Source organism: Ictidomys tridecemlineatus, chromosome 3 (genome assembly GCF_052094955.1).
Source record: "Ictidomys tridecemlineatus isolate mIctTri1 chromosome 3, mIctTri1.hap1, whole genome shotgun sequence".
In the NCBI taxonomy this organism is placed as follows: domain Eukaryota; kingdom Metazoa; phylum Chordata; class Mammalia; order Rodentia; family Sciuridae; genus Ictidomys; species Ictidomys tridecemlineatus.
This window is the reverse complement of record NC_135479.1, coordinates 132,006,548-132,018,552: the sequence shown is the minus strand read 5'-3', so window position 1 is coordinate 132,018,552 and position 12,005 is coordinate 132,006,548. Positions and strand designations below refer to the sequence as shown.

Genomic DNA, 12,005 nt, shown 5'->3' with positions numbered 1-12,005 from the left:
ACAAATTACAACAAGGATATCCATCACTTTCTGAGTGTCCCCTGTATACCTGGCACTGTACTGGACCTTTTACCTGTGATACAAAATAATCCTTACAATTGCCACGTGGGATAAGATCATTTATTCCCATTTTACAGAGGAAGATTTTGAAGTTTAGTACCTTTAGTTTATCCCCATGTACACCAGGTGGTAAATGGTAAACAAGAATCTAAACCCTGAATCGCTTATGCCCTTAATTTCTACAGTTCCCACAACACACAATATTTCTCTACTTTAAGGCTTTATGTATAACTAAATAAATATATGACCCAAAATTCCAACTTTAAGACCCTCTCCTATGGAAATTATCTGGAAAATGAGCAGAGATTTATTGGCAGACAATATTAATCACAGGATCAATGGGGGGGGAGGAGCGGGGGATGAAGAATAGCTTGACTACCCAATAGTGGCCCTTGTCTGGAAAGCTGTCCTGGCTGCTCGGCTGTGGTCTTGGGAGGCTGACTCTCCTCTGTGACTGCACAGCATTCTGCATAAGTCTCTTGTCCCCTCTGATTCCTCCTTTGGACTCTGAGTTTCTTAAAAGCTGATCTCTTCTTATTTGTCTTTGGTTTAGACTTGGGGCTTGAGTACTGATGGATGAATTAATAAAGGAGCCTGGAGTTGCTTATCTAACACGAAACCTGAAAACTAGGGCAATAAAAAACCTTTTAGAGATCAAAAGGGCAGGACTAGAACTCAAGGCCGCCACGCACAGAGCTCTTCTCTTCCACTGTACTCCCAGCACTCTTAAAACTTAAAAAAAAAAAAAAAACCTATGGCTGATTTTTTTAAATTTTTTGTTGTTGTTGTAGATGGACAGAATACCTTTTATTTGATTTGATAATTTTTATGTGATGCTGAGGATCGAATCCACATGCTAGACAAGCGCTTTGCCACTGAGCTACAGCTACAGCCCCCTATGGTTGATGTTTGAAGCCTTGAGCAAAGGCAGGGAGAGAGTCCTAGACAGGCCCTCACTAAAGTGATCCTAAACCACCTGACCTTCAAAATGCTGAGCAGCTGATACGGATGACAAATCCAAGGGCACCACTTTAACGCAGATGGGGACTACAAAATGCATATATGAGAAGATTAAGCACAAAAAGATAAGAGACATCACTGCAAAGACAGTATGTTATCAACCATATAGGGAAAACAATCCACAAAAAGAAAATAGCAGAAGGAAAATTATCAAGTGCTAACAGTGGTTGTCTGAGAATAGTGGAACACTTTTCTGTTTCTCAATACTTTCTTGTAATTTCCAATTTGTCTTCAGTGGACATGTTTGTTTTTATAATCGGAACAATGATTAAAACTTCAATTACCACATTGATTCTGAAGACTAACCTGACTAGTAATGACTTAGAAAATTACCTCAGCATTTTTTTTTAAAGAGAGAGTGAGAGAGGAGAGAGGGAGAGAGAGGGAGAGAGAGAGAGAGAGAGAGAGAGAGAGAGAGAGAGAGAATTTTTAATATTTATTTTTTAGTTCTCGGCGGACACAACATCTTTGTTGGTATGTGGTGCTGAGGGTCGAACCCGGGTCGCACGCATGCTAGGCGAGCGCGATACCGCTTGAGCCACATCCCCAGCCCACCCCAGCATTTTAATATGATGAAACTTCATTGCTTAATGTTACTATCATAGAAAAGCCTATAAAAAGTATATCCCTAGGAGTCAGGTTGCAATGATGTAGTTTAAGAATATATGCAAACAAGAAAAATTTCCTTAATTCAGCTATTATCAAACAAATCACTGATACCAGGTCTGAGCAACAAACTCCCTTTCCAGATTTACAGGACTCTAACATGCTAGACAATCACTGTGTTTTCATTAATGAATTATTACTGGCATTTTTTAATGTAACCACATCCTCACCCTTATGGAGCACTACATTTTCTTTGAAGCCATACATCTTCCACTTTACTACCAATTCTCATTTACTACCAGTTCTTACTTTTACCAATAAAAAGAGGGGCCCTCCAGAGGTCAAAATTGAGGTGAATTAGATTTTGTTCGGCTGTTAAGGACAACTTCCAAGAAGATGGAAGATCCAAATGTATTCCCAGCAAGGTTGGTAGGGCTGGACTGGGGCTTCCAGAAAAATTGTAAATCCCTTAGGGCAAAGAATGGATCTACTCATTCTTTCTTGGTAACCCCAGGCTGAGCACAAGACCTTCTCTGCTTCCACTATCTATTTGTCAATAAGGAGAATGAATAAGTGAAATGACTTAAGATTGCACAACCAAAGTTATGAAAGTTCTAGTTTTTCATCTGTTTTTTACTTTGTCTTAGAGTCACAGACTTCATAACTATCCAAACCTCCCTTTATAGTTTAGCAGGCATTCACACCTCTTTATGACCAGTGGGGACCCCTTACCCAAGCACACAGGTTTCCCCATTTATCACCTTAAAATCTGGTGAGCACAGGAGCCTGCCAAGAGATCTGAACATATGCCTGTGTCATATGACTAATATTGCCAGAAACTCCAGGAGATTTATACACATGATTCCCCTCACATCATACACTGGCCCTTCTGCTTCTCTATCTGGAAGGCCTGAGCATCTTTCACTCTACTAGAGCAGCAGGTACAGAGACTGGGCAGGTAGGGATCTCACTGAACAAAGAAAACTGGAGCCCAAGAGTTGAGGTAGTGTGAACAGCTAACTGAAGTCTTCTGACTTCTCACTGCCCTCTGCTTTATAATTATATGCTAAACAGGCTTCTGACTGCATAAGGCAGAAAGCAATAAAGGAACCCTGTGTAAAAGCAAAGTAAGCACTAAAGAGAACTGATTCCCAACAACTGTAACACTTTACCATATCCACCATTGGGATCCATGCCTTTGTTTAATAACCAAACACATTTAAATCCTTAAGGAATTCATTCTCTGACTTCAAGGGTATTGTTATAGCAACCACATAACTTTGACTCTCCTCTAGGGTACCCACAACAACTTGTTTGATGCAACCATTTCCCTTTTGAGAAGCTCTAAAAGTAGAATGTGCATTTCCATGTACCCTTGGGCAAGTAATTTCTCTTTGGAAATAAGAAGGTCCAGGATGCAGCCTGAAGATTTCTCAAGTACCTTACAGGGTTAGCATCCTAATGAGAAAAACAAACTCCCTTCTCAAGTGCAATTACTGTGAACCTGAAACAAACTCCAAGGAAAAACAAGTGTAGCTAGGAGATTACAGGGACAGGGGAAAACCACAAACTACCCCTAACTATCGAAACCGGCCTGGCTGTTTTTGGGTTTTCCAACTTCTCCTCTGCCAAATACAAAAATAAGCAGTTACTTCCGTGGGACTCTATAAAAAAATAAATAAAATAAAACCAATGAAAACAATGCTTTGTTCTCCCATGAGGGGATCAGGAGCAGCCCTCTAAGAGACACTTTCCTCCCTGATGTCAACAGCCCATGCTTTCACCCAAACAAAGGCCTCCTGGCACCTGGATGAGAGGCAAAACATCTAAGTCTCTATAATTGGCCATAGTCCAATTTGAGGGGAAGGGGCAATCAGCCTAATCATAACTAGGCTTATGAAAGGCTAGAAGAGTAAGGAATTATTAAATGTATCTTTTCTCAAAAGAATAAAGAACTCTTGAAAGGGATAATAGGAGGGTGCAGCTTTCAATCTGAATTACTTTCTTTGTTTAAGTCTACTCTGCCTAAGGCCACTGTCTTTTAAGCCAACCGCAGAAGCCTGGTTCTGCCTTGAGTTGCCAGCAGGGCTGTGCAGTGTGGGAGCTGGGAGACCCACACTCAAATCCGGGCCCCAGTTTCACCCAGCTTAAACTTGGATAAGCGGCTGAACTCTCAGACCTCAGTTTCCCTCCTGGAAAGTATAATAAGGTTCGCTGGATGTTCTCTTGACCTTTTCAATAACAGTGACATGGGGCTAGAGATTTCTCCAGCTCTCCTGAGAAAGGTTAATCTCCAACCGTACTAGACAAGGTAAAGCTGCACCCCCAATACTCACCAAGCACACAGTGGGGCAGTGCTCCTTCCCTTCCTGCGGCGCACACCTCTTACTCCCCAACCATATGGTCTTACTTCCTCATTGACACCATTGCCTAAGAGACCAATTTATTCCCCAAACCATCCTCCTGCTGCCAGTCCAGAACTGATTAAGTAAAACCTGCAATGTTGAGTTGAGCATGTGAGCAACGAAAAACAAAACAAACAAGAGGCCTCTCTTTCCGGACCTTGGAATTTCTTTCAAATAATCCCATAAGTGAAACAGTACGTTTCACAGAACGGCGTTCCTGTGAAAACATTTAATAAACCGAAAAGGAGCCAGTGACACCTGGGGTGTCTAAACTCACGACCTCTGAAGCAAAGCGCAGGGAAACCTAAGCCCTTACTGGCCAGTGTTTAAATTGGACTGTTCTTTCTACAGGCTGGAGAGGCGCTCGCAGATTTCCCAGGAGGCGGTCACTAGAGCGCGTGGACAATGCTGCGCCGGTCATGGTCCTTTTTGGAAAGACACCCATAGACCCTTGTTTAGAACTATATGCCTAGCACACCTCTGTGAGAGCCTATCCACTTCACCCGAAGGAATGCTCCACGGCTGGGACAGACTCTTGGGCTGGGGTAATTTTTTTGTAGCTGCTTTCTCGTTTCGTTTTTCCTTTAAAATCTAGCAGTTTAGTCTGATGCACAAGCGGTACCTTTTAAATGTCTCTCGCTTGCCTCCACCAAGTGGCGCCTGCAGCGCCGCTCCCTCCCGCGCCGCAGAGACAATAGCCGGCTACACCGGGCGGCTCACCAGGTTTGCGGTGCGCCCGGTTCCCGGGGCAGGGTGCACGTGCGTTTGTTGTGGTGTCCGTGCTCCCTCTCCAACCGCGGGCCTCTGTTTCCCTATCTGCAAACCCACTAGGCAGGATCTGCAGGAACCCGAACTCTGCAAGACGTCCGCTTCACACAATACAGATGGCGCGGTGGAGAAAGCGGGGCTCCGGAGGGCCGCGCGCACGTGGGTTTGTTGTGGGTCCGTAGGTTCGTGGAGCCGGGGAGCAGCCAGGGCGGCCCCACAGCACGGACAAATACACCAACCCCCTCTCCCCCGCCCAGCCAAAAGGCGGCTGGTTTCGCAAAGGCAGTTGAGAAGGCGCTGGAGACAGATCCCCTGCGCCCTAGGCGCGCCGCGGGCCCCACGGCTGTGCTTTGCTCTTGTACCCCTTTGCATCACTCCTCCCGGGGGCCCTGAGGACGCCGCCACCCATCGCACCCCTTACTCACTCTCTGCGTTCTTAGTAGAGAAGGCTGCGGCTGCTCCGCCCGCTCTGCGCTGACGCTGGTCGGTAGCCCGTTCCCTTTGTTAGCGCTGGGCAGTGCCCCAGGCGTCTTCCCCAGCCAGCCCTGCCCAGGACTCCCCTCCCCCAGGTGCCTCCGGACTCAGCTCTCGGCTGGGATAGCGGAGCTCGTGACTGGAGCTTTAGAGGGAGTCCCAGGAGGTGGGGTTTGACGAGGAGGAACGAGGGACGGGCGGTGTGTGGTGGTGGGATCGAGGAAAGGAGGGAAGACGAGCGCAGCGAAGGGGCGGAGAGGAAGCAAGCCGTCTCCGTTATGCAAATAGAGTCACGGAGACCAGGCAAGGCCCCGGGCCACACGGCGCCCCAAACCATCCTGGCCCTCCGGAGGTCGCTATCGAGCGGGCTAAGGGTTAAGGGTGCCTTGTTAGGACTCCGCGTAAACAGGGACACTGCCTTCCCCCAGGGAGGGGGAACTGAAGGAGAGAGCCAGTGCGGCAAGCAAGAACCCCCAAATGCTGCCTGTATACCCACCTACCCCTGCCCTGGAGAGTTGAATTCGGTATTGTCCAGTTTTTTGTCCTAACAAGCAGCCACTGTCCATCTGCTACCAACTGACCCCCTGAGCAAGTCACTTAAACCTCTTGTAAACTAGCATTCCGGAGGATAGGAAAGAACGAAATGTATTTCAAAAGGATTGATAAGAATCTGTTAATATCATGCATAGCATGTATAGGTGCGCTCAAATAACAAACAAAATAAGAGAAGGGGCGTGGTGGAACCCCTACACACAGAAAAATCCACCTTGGCTGTCTGCAGGTGGGCTGGCAGAGAAGGCTTCTGGTAGGGTGATGAAAGGAGCCAGGTTCCTTCCACTCACTCGGACTAGGATGGTGCTGCTGGGGAAGAAAGACAAGAAATCATTGTTGAACAAGGCATCCTGACTATCCCTGACTGCCCCAAGGCCACTTCCCCAATACAGAAAACAGCCCTATAAGAGGTACCCCCATTAGGCCACACTCCAGTTCCCTACAGCCCAGAAAAGAAATGGGAGTAGCAGAGGCAAAAACCATATCCCAAATGTCTAACTGAGTGCCCACTATAGAGAAGAAGAGGGGAGGAGAGGCAACGTGGAACTTAGAGTGCTTGAAGTCTGGGCCTACAAAGTTTTCTCCCCAAGTCAAGGAGGCCACTCCCCACCACTAACCTGGAAAAGGGAAGATTGCATCCTCATCCCCAACACCCTTCCTCCAAACACTGCTTCCTCCCTCTCTTGATCTAGGCAGTTTCTGCTCCTAACCCTTCCCCTGCTGCTCTAAAAGCAGTATTGCTCTGTACAAAGTGGTCCAATTAAAGAGAGCACCAGACAGTGAATTTAAAACGATGATCAACAAGTGATACATTCTTGAGTATGTTCAGGACGCCTTTTGCTCTTGTATAAAATAGAGATATTAACAATAGTATTGTTTTCAGGTTTATGTGAAATGGTGATCTGTGTAGAAGCGCTTCACTTAGATGGTGCTCTTAACAGTAAAATGTGGATGTGAGAGAATGTGCAGAATCAGGCAACACTGACATCTGTTTCTGAGAGGATGCTACATTGAAGATTGAGACTTAATTTTTTTAAAAAAAGAAGACGCTCTTAAAGATTTTGTTCAGTGCCATACAATGCATCTATTTGTTTTGCATCAATTCCTCTGGAATCACACTGGAAAATGGCTGGCAGGAGCAAGTCAGAAGATGGGCTTGGATTCTGCCATCAGTGGAGATATGATAAGAGTGAGCCAGGACAATGGCAGAGAGAATAAAGACAGGACAGTTAAGTAATAGCTGCCACTTGGGAGAAAAGGCACTTTGTTTATTGTATTGTCTCTCCTCATCATTTTCTTTCCTTCAACATCCTTTTTGTGTCAACTCTACTTACAAACAAATACAGAAGAGAAAGCTCTTGTAAAATATTGCACATTCCCCAGTTCTCAGTTCTGTTTTCTAAAAATTCAACCAAATTATAGAGAAAACAAAGAAAAGGGCTTGCTCTAGATTCTTGGCTTGTGAAACTTAGATAACAGATGCTATGATAAACCTAAGAAGTTCTGGGGCAGAGAGCAGATTAGCAGGCAAGAAGGGGTTCTCCTGGCAAAATTCCGGGGTGCAATCCCATGAAACAGCTTCTGCCAAGGTTACTCTCACCTCAGTCAAGGACTTCTGACCTACAAATTAGAGACAAGGAGGCTGGACCATAAGTTGGGGACCTGTTTACTCTCCCTAGCCTCTTTGTGACGCTTCCCTGACTGTTCACTCTGCCTTGATTGATTGGCAGAACCAAGGTCCCTACCTTGATTGGTTGTTTTCTTAAAAATACACATATATCTTGTAATCCCAGCTACTAGGAGACTGAGTGGGGCAGGAGGATCACAAGTTCAAAGCCAGCCTCAGCAATTTAGCAAGGCCCTAAGCAACTTAGAGAGAACCTGTCTCAAAATTTTTAAAAAAGTGTTAGAGATGTAGCTCAGTGGTAAAATACCCCTGAATTCAATCCCCAGTATCCCCCCCAAAAAAAGTAGTTTCTCTCCAGACACAATTCTTCAGCCTCCATCCCCACCATCCGAGTGTGTCCCCCCAAAATTTCATATGTTGAAATCCTAACCCCCCCAGGTTAGTAGTATAAGGAGGTAGGGACTCTGGAGGAGTAGATTATGAGGTCAAAACCTTCATAAATGGAACAGTGCCCTTGTAAAAGAGACTCCAGAGAGCTAACTAGCCCTTCCACCACACAAGTATGCCACTAGGATTTACCAGCTAGGAACCAGAAAACAAGCCTTTACCAAATATCAAATCTGTAATGACCTTGGTCTTGGGCTTACCAGACTCTAGAACCGTAAGCAATAAATTTGTTTTGCTTCTAAGCCACCCAATTTATGGTATTTTTATTGTAGGAGCCAGGAGAGATGAAGGCATCCTCCCACCCCCACCCCAACCCCTCCCACCTTGGCCCACGCATGTTCTAGGTCATCACTTCAGGCAGTTTACTGACTAATACAAATGAGGCCCTACCTTCTAATGTTCAGTTACAATGATTCACTGGTAAAATAATGTTTTCATTGCCCTCTTGAATGGGAGGTAGTATTAAAGTCTTGTGGGAGAGAAGGAAGGCAGCAAGCAGTTGAAAATATCCTCCCAAATTCTTGTTCCCAACCTCATGGCAAATACTCCTAAAGGCCTTTAAACAGACCTCACAGTTCTCCTTCTCTGAACACCTTGTTCAGTATGAGGTTAGGCTCAGGGGCCTAAAGAGATGAAATGTAGTCTCCCTACACCCCTGATCTTGGCCCTCAGTGCTGCCAGCCTTATGAGCTACATACCCACAACACAGTCTTTAGAGACCAAGTGAGAAATAAGAATGGAATAACCATGTCTCTAATTTAAACACCTAGAGTTGACTCCTCTTGGAGCCAGATGGACCAGTGGATCCCAGAGTGGATATTGGGGAGAAGAACATCAGAAAAGGAAGCTGGAACAGAAACAGGTCTCTTGGGAGGAACCCACCCACAAGACAGGGAAATGGCTGACTGCACAGCTCCTACCACAGCAAGCAGTCGCCTCCTGACTCCAGAACCTCAGAGCAAAGTTTAGGCATGGTGTGACCATGGGTCAGAGACTAGGCATGTCCTGTGGGCACATGAGCTGCACTTCACCCAGTCACCTTCAGGGTCTAGCTCCATCCTAGGTCCAAAGGGATAGGAGGAAAACCAGGCTCCACTATAAGACATTTCAGCCCAAATCTCTTGGTTCATAATAACTGCCATCTACTGAACATCTGTGTGCAAGTCGGTTCACATGGATGCTCTCATTCCTCCCTTGGAGTAGGGGTCTACATCTTAGAACCTTAGTGTGCCTCAGTTGTCCTGAGCAACAGGTCCTGTTTTTGCCCTATGGCCAACCTAAGGTTCATGCATGGGTAGAGGGGTTCAGGGAGATGACTACAAATCTGACTTTAAAAATATTAAAATCTAAGAGAGATCTTTGCTGAAGTTTTCTTAAGGAAGCAAAACAGTGTCACATTAAACATTATGAGGCAAGACTTCTAGATATATGTTGATAACATCCCTTTCCTTAAATTCTCCTTAGGCATCCTGTACCAGCAGCCTCCCATACTCCCACCCCTCCCTCCTGAGCATCCTTCATCCTCCCCCTCTCACAGATTCTTCTGTCTAGATATCTCTTTTAATTTTACTATTGTAGAAAAAAATGCCTTTATCATATCTCTAAAGAGTATAAGAAAGCTACCAAAAGAAAAAAAATGGAAGAGGATTTACGTAAGTATTTATCATAAGCATTTACAAGGGGCTCGAGTGTATATCATCCCCCTTGAACCCAACTCAGTCACCAGTAGGGTGGCTATAGTTCTTTATCATCCTCACTGACAGATGAGAAATAGGCTCAAAGAGAAAATCAGTTGCTTTGAGTCTATTAATTAAGTATTCAGCTGGGTCTTGACACTGAGGTCCTTGTCCTCCATGCTTCACCTGGCCTCTGGGCTGTCAAAGGCTGGACAAGGCTACAGCCACCAAAACTCCTACCTGGGGCAGTACTAGTCAGCTGTTCCCAGGAGACCAAATGTACCTGAAATTTTCAGGAAATACAGGTGCTCCCAGGACTCCAAGGAAACAGAAATGCTTGTAATAAATTCTCTCAAAAAGATTCAGGAAATTTGCTTCCCTCAGGGGACTTCAGTCAGCATCAAAATGAAAACAATCTCCTGTGTATTTATGGTCTGAGGTTGACCATCAAAATAACCTGAAGTAATGGTCATGGCTTTGTGAAAGAGAATGGGTGGCTGGATGAAATTTCTTTGCAATTTAACAAATGTTGGTGGGGGTGTCAGTATTTAATACCTGTTAGAGATTTGTCTCAAATTTGCTTCTGTAAGGTCTCATGTTTTTATTTTTGTTTACTTTATTGTTTTTCTTTATCTTTCACTAAAAATTTTTATTGGTCTTTTGGATAAAAACAGAAATTTATTTGCCAGGAAGGGTGATCCCATTATATTCTTCAAAATCAGTGCCTGGCCTCCTCTGTGTTTGACCCCAGGGCAGCCTGTCCCGGGCCTCTTGTCTGTGATGCTGAAACCTGGCCTGCCCAGCAGGAAGTCCAGGCTGCATCATATTTGATCCCCAAATCAATAAGCTCCTATATTCCCAAATCAGAGTTTCCTGTATCGAGAAGTTTGGGGATTTTTTGTTTGTTTGTTTGTTTTTGTTTTGCTTTATTTTTTAACTCATACTCTGCACCTGTAGAACTTTCCCCAGGATTTCTTCTGCCCAGGCCTCAAAGATTGTGCAGTGAACAGAAATCTTCTCTTTTTTCCTAACACCAGAGGTTGTGACAGTGTGGTTCTGGAAGACCCAAGAGTCTGGCCTGTGAGCTCTCCAACACCCAGGCTGGTTGGCTCAGTTGGTTCCCTGGTAAGATGTTGAAGAAGACATAGGGGATTCAGAGTTTCCATGCAGGGTTCCCCTTTACACCTGATGTTGCCTCCTGCAGCCCACCACCATGCCTCTGAGCCCTCCAGGAAGCTGCTCTGAGCTTGTTCACATGAGGACCCAAGGGGAGGTGACAAGATGAGGTGGCACCCTTCAATTGCATGGCCCTGCCAGTTTTAGCCCTGCTAGAATTGCAGGCTCAGTCCTCCTTGATCTGAAGATGACAGAGCCTCTGTGGGCTCTAGGGTCATGTCTGGAGATGGTTAAAGGGAAGCAAACCTGGGCCTCAGCTATTCACTGCCATGATTAGTCTCATGTTTTAAAAAATCAATTTTAATATTTTTTTTCTCCTTGACTTTTTTTTTTTTTTTTTTTGGTACAGGGGATTGAACCCAGGGGCACTTAACCACTGAGTCACATCCCCAGCTTTTTTTATATTTTATTTTGAGATGGAGTTTCACTAAATTCCTTAGGATCTCACTAACTTGTTAAGACTGGCCTCAAACTTGTGATTCTCCCGCCTCAGCCTCCCAAGGTGCCAGGATTACAGGTGTGAGCTACCGTGCTCCACTTCCTCCTGATTTTCCAGATAACATTTGCTTTAGAAAATTTGGAAAGGTTAGACAAGTATAAAAATAAAGGGGAGGGCTGGGGCAATAGCTTAGTGGCAGAGAGCTTGCCTAGTTTGTGTAAGGCACTGGGTTCAATCCCCAGCATCGAATAAAAAATAAAGGCATTTTGTCTATCTACAACTACAAAAGAATAAAAATTAAAAATAAAGGGGAAAATTTTTCAGTTCATCAGTCACAAGCCAAGTAACCTTTTGGCCTATTTTCTTCCAGTTATTTCCTGGGCATTTTTTCCTCAACTTTCTATATAGTTTAGATGACAGTGTAAAGACAATGATATCTGGCTTTTCCCCCCACTTAGAGTATGTCATAAGCATTTCCTGTTTGTATTTAACAATGGATTTATTCATTCATATTAGCCTCACTGGATGTGGGACAAATGATCTTGGGCAAATCATTAGTGGTTTATTGTACTGATCTTAGGCTGTAGGAAAGACATTTCAGTTTAGTGGCTGCATGTACTAAATCTCCAGTGAGGCTGCCTGGATTTGAATCCTGATTTTGCTTTCTCTAAGCCGTGTAACATTGGAGAAATTACTTCACCTCTCTGATTCTGTGTCTTTACCTGTAAAATGAGGATACCAGTATCTACCTCATA

At 44.8% G+C, this 12,005-nt stretch overlaps 1 protein-coding gene across 2 annotated transcripts in view; it reads right to left on the bottom strand.

The window, feature by feature from the left end:
• Positions 1-5,563, bottom strand: part of St6gal1 (ST6 beta-galactoside alpha-2,6-sialyltransferase 1) — a 139,353-nt gene extending 133,790 nt beyond the window's left edge. Inside the window, exon 1 of one of the 2 annotated variants that reach the window (XM_005330992.4) lies at positions 5,285-5,563. The gene's annotated coding sequence lies outside the window, so the exon portion shown is untranslated. Of the gene's footprint in view, positions 1-4,811; positions 4,830-5,284 lie in introns of those variants that run through there. The other variant, XM_021730321.3, reaches the window with a different exon arrangement.
• Positions 5,564-12,005: the final 6,442 nt, after the last annotated feature.